Here is an 11980-nt window from a genome sequence, read left to right on the forward strand (position 1 = left end):
AACAGGCCTGGACAAAGAGGGGCGTGACAGTAGCCCCCCAACCGGCCACCTTTTGGGCATCCATGGCCACGGCCCCAGGTTGGATGACATAGCCCAGGAACTTCACACTCGACTGGTGGAACTCACACTTCTCTCCATTTGCGTTGAGTCGATGTTTGCGTAGTCGCTGCAGTACCTGCTTGACATGGTGGACATGCTCCCGTTTAGAGTGAGAGTAAATGAGAATGTCATTGATGTAGACAACAATATACTGTATTTACCCAGCATGTCCTGGAAGACGTGGTTCAAGAAACTCTGGAAAATCGAGGGGCTGTTAGCTAATACATAAGGCATCACTCAATACTCATCTTCCCCCTGCTGGTGATGAAGGCAATCTTCCACTCATCCCCTTTACAAATCCAGATCAAATTATAGGCACTACGCAGGTCCAATTTCGTGAATATAGTGGCCTCCCTGAGCTGTTCGAGGGATGAGGGGATGAGGGCAAGCAGCTCTCTGCGCTTGACCGACACCGCATTCAAGGCATGGTAATCTATACATGGACGGAATCCTCCATCCTTCTTCTTTATAAAAAGAAACCGGTGGTTACTAGAGCGGTTGATGGCTGGATGATGCCTTGCGCTAGTCCCTCTGTGATGTAGGCTTTGAGGGACTCCTCCTCCTGCAGCAACATGGGATAGAGTCGTCCCCGCGGCAAGGCCGCTCCCTCTAGGAGATTGATAGCGCAATCGCACTCCTTGTGAGGCGGCAGCTGGACAGCTCGTACTTGGGCGGAATAGGGTTCCCCTTCTCCGGCTCAGGGCTCTCAATTCTGGTGGCCATGCAGGGGATAGACATGCAGGAAGTGAAACAATTGGAGGACCAGACGGTCAGCTTACTGGTTCTCCAATCAATCTGCAGGTTGTGCTATTGGAGCCAGGTTAACCCGAGAATCAACAAGTCCTTGGCCTTCGGGATGGTCCCCTCTTGCATCCGTTCACCAGTCACCCCCAAGACAGATAACGAGTACTGAAGTACCTGCAGTGAAATGCCCAGCTGGCGAACTCGGGAGGGATCAATAAAACTGCCTCCCACTCCACTATTGATCAGCGCTCTGTTAGTGATCTGCTTGCCCCCGCCTCTCATTATCACAGGTACTGTTGGTTGAGCGTGGAAAGAAGAGACACTTACTGGCAGGCTGGGCACCTCTCGCTCTGGTTGGATGAGGCAGCTGCGAAGGGTGTGTCTGGACTCCCCGCAGTACAGGCACAGCCCTCCCTGGGCTCGTCTGCGTCACTCGCTGGTTGTCAGGGGGGATCGTCCTAGCTGCATGTGCTCCGGGCGTCAGCGGTTGGCGAAGGCATCGCTCTGGGCACTGCGGGAGGATGGCGACAATGGCGCCTATCCCTGATCATGTTATCCAGGCGGACAGCGAGCCGGACAAACTCGTCGAAGGTGCCAATCTCTCCTTGAGAAGCGAGTTCCTCCTGCAACTCTTGGTTTAAAGCCCGCTGAAAGATTGTCCGCAGGCAATTTTAGGTCCACCGAAGCCAGGCAGCAATGGTCCAAAACTCTAGCAAAAACTCCGCAGCTGACCGGGCCCCCTGCCTGCACTCCAATAGACGATCCCCCAGGTCCCTTCCAACTGCAGGGTGATCAAACACCTCTAGAAGTGCCTAGTGGAATTTCCGAGCCGAGTTCAATATGGGGCTTTGGTCAGCCCACAGTGGGGTAGTGCAGTCACAAGCTCTACCTGTCAGTAGAGAGATCACGAACCTGACCTCGGCCATTGGATCTCCGAACATCTCGGGATGCTCCTCTACGTACATGCCACACTGCATAAGTGTAACAGGGGCTCCATTTAGAGGCTCTTATTTTGACAAGTATGCAGACTGCTCGTGATTTTTGGGCGGCTGTGATTGGTTGAAGAGTTAAGAGCAGGAGAGAACTGGTCAGAACGAGCCCGTGCTGAAACGGTGCGTGTTGTTTTTTTTTTTGGAAAAATCAGAGAGAGACCGTGGCATGGAAGAGGGAGAAGCATAAGCGCAGACATAGAAAGAAAACAGGAGAGAAAAATATGGACTAAGATCGCTGTCAAAAATAACTCGTAATAATGTACGTTAAATGTACGCTTCACAAGCGTAAATTACGCTTGCGCTTCTGAAAAATACGCTTGCTTCTGAAATTTACGCTTGCGCTTCTGAAAATTACGCTTGCTTCTGAAATTTACGCTTGCGCTACTGAAAATTACGAGTGGTTTCTCAAACGTGAACAACCTGTCAAAAAACGTCATTGGACGTACAAGGAATTCTCTATCGAGGAAGAAACAATCGATTTTTGTTACTGTATACGCATGTGCCAGAAAGATGGCGAACCAACCGAATGCGCCGAATTCACAGGTATTTCTATTAGTTTACTTGTTGTTGCACAACACTTTTTCTCGGTGTACAGAATGTAAAAATATTAAGGTAAAGAATGTTATACTTTATTCATAGTAATTATAGTTGGTTATTATTTGTAATGTGTTATGACTGTCTTAATTTCTGTCATTGCAGAAATGTGTATTTTGCATAGTATACAGAGACCTGGAATGTCTATGACATGCATTAAACTTTTATGTTGTGTTGTATGCATGTTTTTAAAATTAATCTTTATTTTTGTTTGTAGATTCATTTAGCTGAAATTATTAATATAGCACAAAATTTGGTGAACTTGCTGAGCACCCATGTAGGGTACCCAGGGACTGTTTCTACTGCTGCACAGAGTAGTGCTTAGTTGAATGTTCAGCCTCAGGTGCAGAGAGGGGGACAGACAGAGGTGCAGAGAGAGGTAGTGCCATCCGGCTCCTCCAGTTCAGTAGGGCAGGAAATGGCTAGGTTATATGCTCTTTAGTGAGTTACCAGGGTTGTATGTTAGAGGTCTGCATTCCTGCGGCTTTCCCGCGGGACCCGACCAGATTTTTTGCTACGCGGGAATAAATTTACAAAGAAAACGCGGTAGCGGTCGGTAACTCTGGTGTAATTTGGACGTGAGCGGGAGGTCTAATAATATACCGTTCCCGACGTCCTTTCTGAACAGCATATCTACGGGAGGTATTTTCTGCAAAAAATAAAATGAAAATGATAAAAAGAAAATATATAAATTTTTCCTGTTCAAAATGTTCATTTGTAGGTCCTTCCCAGGATTATTCAGGAAGGAAGTAAAGGGAAAAAAACGCTATGCTCCATATATGAGTACATGTCCAGCCAAAAGCTGCACCATCAACTTTTTTTTACTGGACCAGAAATATGACACAACTCCCAAGGCAGATACAGAACTCCGTTTAATGACGGCTGGCCTTGGGAAACGTTCCATAAATATTCCAGAACATTTTACACACACGCAGATAAAATAATTCATATTGTAGTGGATTTAGGGGGGGACTAAGTTCACTACAGAAAGGAAGGCTCAACACAAGGAGTTCAAGTGCAATTTGGAACACATCCAATCCTTTATTTACCAGCCTTGAACAAGGCTAAAGGAACCTCTGCGTTCGGAGGTTGCACTGCACTGATTCACCTCAAGAGTCCGCCTCCCCCCTTGCCAAGCGAGCCGCGCCCTCCGTCATTAACCAGGCTCCGCTTCACGAGGACGGTGGGGTGCGGCTTCCCCCGGCAGGCAGCCTCAAAGGTGCCAGCACCCATCACAATAACCACACAATGAACCCATGCCCTTAACCCCAACACAACATAGCACGATACCAGAACAATATAGCGCTAACCCACTCCCAAACCATGAACTCCCATAATGCTCCGTGCGGCCAGCGTGGAAGCAGCCAATGAGGAGGCAGCCCCGCCCCCCACAGTCACTACAATATATTTGTGAATTCTATTGGTATATAATTTATCATTTGAACAACTGCATATCTTGGGTCAGCTGGATCAGATGAATGACTATATTGCAAAAAGCAATTTAATATTTAATTTGTCACATGAATATCATAATTAATTATTAAATCTCCCCTATTGTCAAAGGTATCTGACCTAATAACAGGTGCATTTCCAAAGCTAGCAAGTGTTTCTGGTGGCTGGGTACTCCAGAAAAGCTCAGGTATGTCAATATGTATTTTTGTGTCAGTGTTCTAGGCTTTTGAAAATAGAGCTAAATAAAAATTTAAATATCCTCTTTTGTACTCTGGTGGTGGTGGACAGAGGAAATTATTAATCATTACCCCAGATCCAGATGGCTAGTCAGGGAGGCAGTTAAAAGCTGTGAGCTCAAATGGGAAGAGTACCATATACATTGTACCTCTTCAGGACAAAATGGATGCCTCTCCATTACCACCAGATGCTGTGGAGTTTGAAAACATGCCCAAGGAACAATGTACCACCTGCAAAATAATGTTTCCTCTTCCGGTTTTGCCAGAACATATTAAAAACTGTGAAGAGGAACACAGGAACTTTGGGGAGATAACATATTCCTTTTTAAATGACACAAAAAACAGATATTAATATTTATTACATTTAATGCATCACTAAACTGTCAGAACCTAATATTGGAGTGCAGTGGAATTTTTGTCCTGCATTTCCAAAGTAAAGGATAGGGAAGGTATAGCTTGAAATATTTATTCAAAAGTGGTATTGAATTGTTAATCGATTAATTCTGCTGTTCTGATATACTATGATAGGATGTCTCTGAAGAAGAAACTCCAGAAGAGGTGGTATGTCTGTCTGATGGAGACACAACTGACAGTGTAAGATATTTCACAGTAGATTTAACTAAACTACGATTTGTAATTCTCAGTCACGTCATTTCTAGAAAGTATCATTTTGGTAAACTTTATATAGGTTGACATTTTAATATATTTTAATCCTTGTAATGTTATTTTTTAAGTAATCTCTTTGGTATTATGTCACATTTGGTACAGTGAATGACAAATTGTGATGTAATGCAGACAATAGAATACATTTGGTTACAGAGTACATTTTGACTTTATCTTTTACTTTTAGAGTATGTGTCCTGTTTGCGAAAAGGCATTTGCTAGAGACATCATTGAAATTCATGCTTCAGACTGTGGATTATGGTATATCATTTTGTTCTTAATTTTACACAGCTTTGTAGGTTTGTGACTGAAAAAAACAGATGTGTCTTTGGCCATTACAAAAAATCTAGCGCACAGATGAGACCAACATAGTCCTTACTGAGTGTTCTGCAAGATTTATCCTATTTTCTTTGGAAGGTTGAGCATTTTTTTTGCAATTTTTGCGATTGCCTGTGCTGAGTTGTGTACAATTATCAGTTATCTAAATTTAAACAAACCTTTATTTATGCAGGATTGCACAGTGTACCAGCAATAAGGAAACTACACCAACAAAAGTGACACAGTGTTTCCAAAGGTATCATTGATATTACTTCTTTTGACTAGTATGATTTTTTAAATGATATGTTAATTTTTTTTTCTCATTTGAAGCTGCGAAGACATTTTAAATTGCATCAGCTCCCAAGTTGATGATGTGGACACATTTTCTGTATGTGTATCTCGACGTGACATCTTCCAACGAGGCATGCAGCAATGGCAACGGCAAAAAAAAGCTTCCCCCAAAAGTAAACTGAAAGTCACTTTTTTTGGGGAAGCAGGTGTTGATACTGGTGCCTTAAGGAAAGAATTCTTAACAGGTGTGGTAAAAAATATAAATACACCTTACTTTTCCAGCATTGCATTACTCCTGGAGTAGATTTAGAAATTATGTTGGTTTATTTATAAATATTTTAACCAATTTAATTTTCATGTGTACCAGAAATGCTTTCAGAAATTGAAAGGAAGCTGTTTGTCTGTAATGGTGATGGAAAAGGGAAAAATCCTGTTTACTGTTTGAACAGCTTAGACCAGAAGTATTTCAGGTAAGTTTTCTAAATGTATACAGACCTCACAACCAGCTGTATATGTTCATGTTGTAACACTGCTGTGGGGTATGGAGAACATTTGAATTGAATGTTTTATTGTCATTTTCCAGGGTTGCTGGAAAATAATATCAGTAAGTCTGGCTCAAGGTGGGCCCCCACCTTCCTTTCTTCGTGAGTGGTGCTATCAGTACCTGTGCTCTGGTGATGCTGACCACTTACAGGTCTGTACCAGTGATGTTTTAGATATGGAGATGTCCCTGCTTATTGCAAAGGTAAAAGTTCCACTTGGGACATTAATGCACATTCATGAATGTACATATACAACCTTTGTTTTCTTCTAAATAGCAGGATGCTGTTATAAACAATGTACTTATTTTTTTTTGTTGATTTAGGTTAATGATGCCACTGAAGACAACATAACAGACCTGACTGATGAAATTATAAACTGTGGATACACAGGAGTTGTGTCTCTGGAAAAGAAGGATCGTATTGTCAGGTATTTATGAGGAAGAAACATTTTGCACAAGTGTTTACTTGCGTTACCAAACCATGTCATTTGTCTGTGTCCTCTGTACAGAGCTATTGTACTTCATTACACCATGATGGTTCTCCCTATGCTGGATCAGCTCAGAAAAGGTCTCCAGCTTTACGATCTATTGGTTCTCATGGAGAAGTATCCTGACATCTGCCTTCCTCTGTTTGTTCCAGTCCATTCTGATGACAGAGTAATTTTACTTTTTTAAAAAGTAATTTTACTTTTTTCCTGTATTCTAACAAAAACAGAATATCACGACCGTTCTTTCTCTTTGGTCAACTCTACCTTCATAATGGAAAATTGCAAAACTCTATTCAGTGAGAAGGGTTCTGTCAGGTATAGCAACGAAATATGCATCATGAACTTTTTCCAGGATTACCTTCAGGACATTGAGGATCATGGTATGTATACTATTATTAAAGTATTATTAATATGTATCTATCATCCCTAAATAACATATTTCATCCTCTTTATGTATTTAAGAAGATGACAAGAATGTGGATGAGAGCCAAGCAAAAATCACTGTTGGCAGGGTTATGCAGTGGATTACCGGACAAAGTCACAAACCTATTCTCCCAGGAGAAAAGGAAGAGTTCAAGATACTTGTTAAATTCAATCATGACTGTGATGTAGACCATACTGTATGCTTTCCAGTTGTGAGTGCATGTTCTAGCACAATAATATTTCCAACCGCTCATGCAAAGACCTTTGAGGATTTCAAAAACATTATGGATTTAGCTTTATGTTACGGACAGTCATTCGACAGGGTGTGAGACAACCTCACTGGTCAGACCTACAACTACAGACAGCTTAAATTCTTTAATAGCTTTAAATTTACATAGTTTTTCTTCAAAATATATGTAGTCATTCTGAGATGTAAATGTGTTGACAGAAATGTATAATGTGCTCTCAAATTGTCAAGTGTATATATGTGAAATAGTTTGTATTGATGACCGATGGGTGGCAGCTGTGAGCTAAGCCGATGTTGTAAAAGTGTTAATAAAGTTTTTTCTTCTTGACGGTAAAGAGACAGGAGTTTAACGTGTGTGTGTCAGTCCTCCATAAAGATATATACATTCGGTTTAGTATAGCATTTTACACGCCATAACTGCTGTAGCATGTATTTCTGCTAACAAAATGAATAGCTACAGTGACAGCAATTGCAAATAATAGAAAATATAGAAAAGAATATATTCAGATAAAATTATAAGATGCAGTCCGTATTTCCAATCAGTATAATAATAATACAATAATTTCAACCACCTGCACATTTTCTTCAGCCTCAGTGGAAGGGGTCTGCATATGCCCCAAAACCCACAACTGGTTTGGAGTTAGTCCTCCTTCTGTGCGCAAGGGGTGATTGTCCCACCCTTGACTGAATGTGTGCAGATCATTCTGCAGCCTTTTTATGAAAACATAGTGCACACAGAAGAGGTGAAGTGTATTTGATATATCCAAAAGGCAGTCTTCTTCAAGGCTGTGAAGAACCTCATAATATATCTGTGTAACACTGACCCAGACAATTCTAGAAATTTGAAAAAAACATTCATAACACCTGCAATTGACAAGCTATGCACTAATGAGAATGACACTGTTTGCAGTAACAAATTTTCATAAAATTCATTAACATAAGTTTTGTATTTTTCTGTCACTAGTTGCAAGTATGTTTTTGCTCATATGGCTTAATATCGTAAAAATGAATGTATAAAAACCTGTAAAAAGATGTTGAGTCTGAACTCAGAAGAAAACTGAAATTTTTTATCTCATTTCAACTATAGCAATTCTGGAAGGGCAAATGGACATCATCTAGCCTTAAATCCAGCCTTGTCAGGAGTAAATGGCTGAAAAAAGAAACCTGTATTTTATTTGACAATATACATTAAACTTTAATTTTTGCTATGTCATACCTTTGGTTATGCACGCTTTTTCCAGCGATGAAGCTTCCCCTTCCTGTACCTTTTACTATGAACATGGTTTCTGCTATTTTGACATTCTCTACACCTTCATCACCTCTCACCCTAAAACAGTGTACAAAAGGCACATAGTTGGTGCTTGTATATGGGGATGTTAGCAGTTATTTAAAATATTTTTTATGTATAAAATATGCATAGTTTTTTTTTTTTTTTACCGTGAAGGCCAGCCATGATTTTGTACCGCCTTCAGAAAAAATTAGAGGGCTGTACTTGAGCGATTATTTGTGGCTGATTCCAGGTACATGATCTAAATATAGATGCACAAACAATGTAAAATATATTTGTTAAACACCACTTTAAAGCATACATTTGCTTTTAAATTGCATTTGTTTAGAGATATTAAGCTTGTGGTTAACACGTTCAAATAAATTTAGAAGTCATTATCCTTACTGTGAATCTTTAATATCAGTATAACTAATAACTCAAAATTGCAGAAGTGGTGCAACAGAAACACACCTTTCTGGAGTATCCATCTATACCCCCAAATATGACAATGTTGTACCTTGAGAGAGCAGAAACACACAGACCAGAAAATGTTTTTAACTTATGAGTAAGACAGCTTTTATGATTGGAGCTACTATTAACGCTGTAATGCATAAAGTGATAAAAGTGTCCTGATAAATACTTTTTAAAATACCTTATGAGTTTGTGGTTAGTGTCCACATGAACTAGGGACAGTGGGCCTTGCACGGAGTACATCCTCCTGACAATACAGCAAAGTTGAGTCATCCTTTCCAAAATTCCAGGAGCGTCAACTGTGTGCAGGCTTTCTTTGACACGACTCCACTGAACTCTGTGTCCTTCTGCTTGTAGACACCCTTTAACCATACGATATCCAGCAGTTGGTAGTCTTCTTTTGATAGACATGACTAAATTGTCCAGCTCTTCATCGGTCACCCCGCTGTATGTTGACCTGGTTGACAAGCCCAATTCCCTCATACGTCTAAAGATGGTTGCCTCACTAACACCTAATATATTTGCAATACAAGCCACTGGGAGTGGCATATCAGTTAGCAATCCAAGGAGTTCACCTGAAAACACAAATTTTGGACGACCACGACCCTCACACCCTTGCCTTACAAAGACAACAAAGTCCTCCTGTGCAAGGCTTCTCTGCAGCTTTATTTGAAGATTAGACAAAGTATTTATAATTTCAAACGGAATATCAAAAACTTTTGAAGCAGATGTCAATATAAACATTTCCTGATTTATGACATACAAGAAGTAGTCCAAATCCAGTTGTGGTTGATTTAAAATGGTAATTATACTGTGTCTGAGTCTGTCCAGCACTTGTGTCACCAATGATACCTGTTAAAGCAAATATCAACAAAACTTAATAACTATTACATGCCCGTGAAGTGGTTTGTGCTCACTGAACCCTAAGCTGTATGAAAAATCTTATTCTTATGAAAACAAAATTAATTGTTAGCCATAGCTACAGTACACTGTTTATTGTTTATCAGAAAATAACAGTGTGTACTTAAATGTCCATCTCATATACATGAGACTATTAACAGCTTAGCCTGATACATTACTGGACAGCAGCAGTGACATACTTCTGCATAATAAATAATAACCAACTATAATTACTATGAATAAAGTATAACATTCTTTACCTTAATATTTTTACATTCTGTACACTGAGAAAAAGTGTTGTGCAACAACAAGTAAACTAATAGAAATACCTGTGAATTCGGCGCATTCGGTTGGTTCGCCATCTTTCTGGCACATGCGTATACAGTAACAAAAATCGATTGTTTCTTCCTCGATAGAGAATGCCTTGTACGTCCAATGACGTTTTTTGACAGGTTGTTCACGTTTGAGAAACCACTCGTAATTTTCAGAAGCGCAAGTGTAAATTTCAGAAGCAAGCGTAATTTTCAGAAGCGCAAGCGTAATTTTCAGAAGCAAGCGTAATTTTCAGAAGCGCAAGCGTAAATTTCAGAAGCAAGCGTATTTTTCAGAAGCGCAAGCGTAATTTACGCTTGTGAAGCGTACATTTGACGTACATTATTACGAGTTATTTTTGACAGCGATCTTACTCCATAGCCTAGTGTTTGATAGGTGATGGAGAAGCGTATACGGTCGTAGCCTGCATGCGCTTATGCCAACAGGTGTTTAAGTAGCTACAAACATAGACGCTTTCTTTAACGTAAAACATTTAAAGGCTCATTCTGTTTTGTCGACATTCTTAATTTTATTCAAGTAGCCTCTAATCACCTTACATTTTGTTCTGTTTTATTGTAGTCACCAATTTATTTCTATGTATTTTAAAACAATGTCACTGAAATGTCACTACATGTTAAAGCTAACAAGGTAACATGATTATATCAGCGGAACAAAGCCATTGCTAGCATGTATAGACAGATCATGTGTTGCTCAGCAGATCAACGGCATTTTGAAATCTATTTGTATTTAGACAAGTACTGTATAATAGGAATGAAGCGTCGCATGTTAAAAGGCAAATACTGAGGCCGAATTTAATTTGGTCACAAATGTATTTTTTTGCAGCTAGAAGTGTCGGCTGAGTCTGATTTTAATTGGTGTGGGATTCTTGCAGTAGAAGTTATGTCCATTTCACATCTTTCTTTGAAAAAACTTTCATGTCACATTTCAAAACATCTGTACATCTTTGAAAAAATGTATGTTACATTTTAAAACATCTGTACATCTTTGAAAAAAAAACCTTTCATGTTACATTTTAAAACATCTGTACATCTTACTTTGAAATATTTTTAAAGACCGTTTTACATTTCAGTAACCAAAAGGCAGAGTTTCCCCATTAGTCAACAATCTTCGTTTGTCGTAGACGACCCTGACCTTTTTATCAAGAGGCCTATTAAACAGGCGAAAACTATTCATATCATGTTTCATTTTATTACTGTGATGCCCGACTCGTCCGATCCTCGTGTGTGCCACGCCCCCTGAATACCCACGTGTGCCTCCCTGATCGTCTCCAGCTGTGTCCGATTACTTTACTCAGTCTTGTCTTATTTAAGTCCTAGTCTTGCTTGTCTCCCTTGTCCGTCATTGTGGTCTGGTGATGGTAACCCACCTGTTCCCTGTTCATAGTCCTTGTTCCCTAAATAAACCCCAAGTTTGCCCCGATATTTGCCTGTCCGCCTGCTCCTTACCAGCCGACCTGCACGATCGCCTGTCTGCTCGCCCCAGATCGTGACAGTTACAGTGCGTCATTATAGGGGGATTATTCCTACATCCTTAGATGTAGTTTTCAATCAATCTGATCATACTGACAAAGTTTACCTTTTGACAGGTTTCGTAATTTAGAGTAATTCCCTTACATTTTAACTGTGTTTTCCTGTTGTTGAGTCGGTAACAGTAACTTTTTGGCCCCAGTGCACTCCACGAACTGATGTATTCCTCGGGGGCTAACTCGGACGTAAGCTCCCCTAGGTACTTCCCTAAGGGTGGCTCATATTCACCCGGCCTGCTTATGTACACTATGCGGTCTGGGTCGTTATACTGGACTCTCTCGCCCAATTTTTCCAGTTCTTTGTAAAGCGTCAACCGTCCCCACACTGTTAGTCTTTCCAGGTGACAGTTTGTAGGAAGACATGTAACACTAGCGGATGAGGGCGACCTCGTCGTT

The 11980-nt window shown here is 40.4% G+C and overlaps 1 long non-coding RNA gene across 4 annotated transcripts; it reads left to right on the plus strand.

The window, feature by feature from the left end:
• The first annotated feature begins 1917 nt into the window (after nt 1-1917).
• On the plus strand, nt 1918-7425 carry LOC125720903 (uncharacterized). Of its 4 annotated transcripts, none has more exons than XR_007385588.1 (10): nt 1918-2378; nt 3993-4068; nt 4646-4711; nt 4968-5041; nt 5292-5354; nt 5429-5634; nt 5757-5859; nt 5973-6134; nt 6255-6798; nt 6881-7425. It is a non-coding gene; the product is annotated as an uncharacterized LOC125720903 (long non-coding RNA). The 4 variants fall into 4 exon arrangements; XR_007385590.1 differs by having other exon boundaries at nt 6255-6358; nt 6440-7425; XR_007385587.1 differs by having other exon boundaries at nt 6255-7425.
• Nucleotides 7426-11980: the final 4555 nt, after the last annotated feature.

This window comes from Brienomyrus brachyistius, unplaced genomic scaffold, assembly GCF_023856365.1.
Source record: "Brienomyrus brachyistius isolate T26 unplaced genomic scaffold, BBRACH_0.4 scaffold27, whole genome shotgun sequence".
Classification (NCBI taxonomy): Eukaryota; Metazoa; Chordata; class Actinopteri; order Osteoglossiformes; family Mormyridae; genus Brienomyrus; species Brienomyrus brachyistius.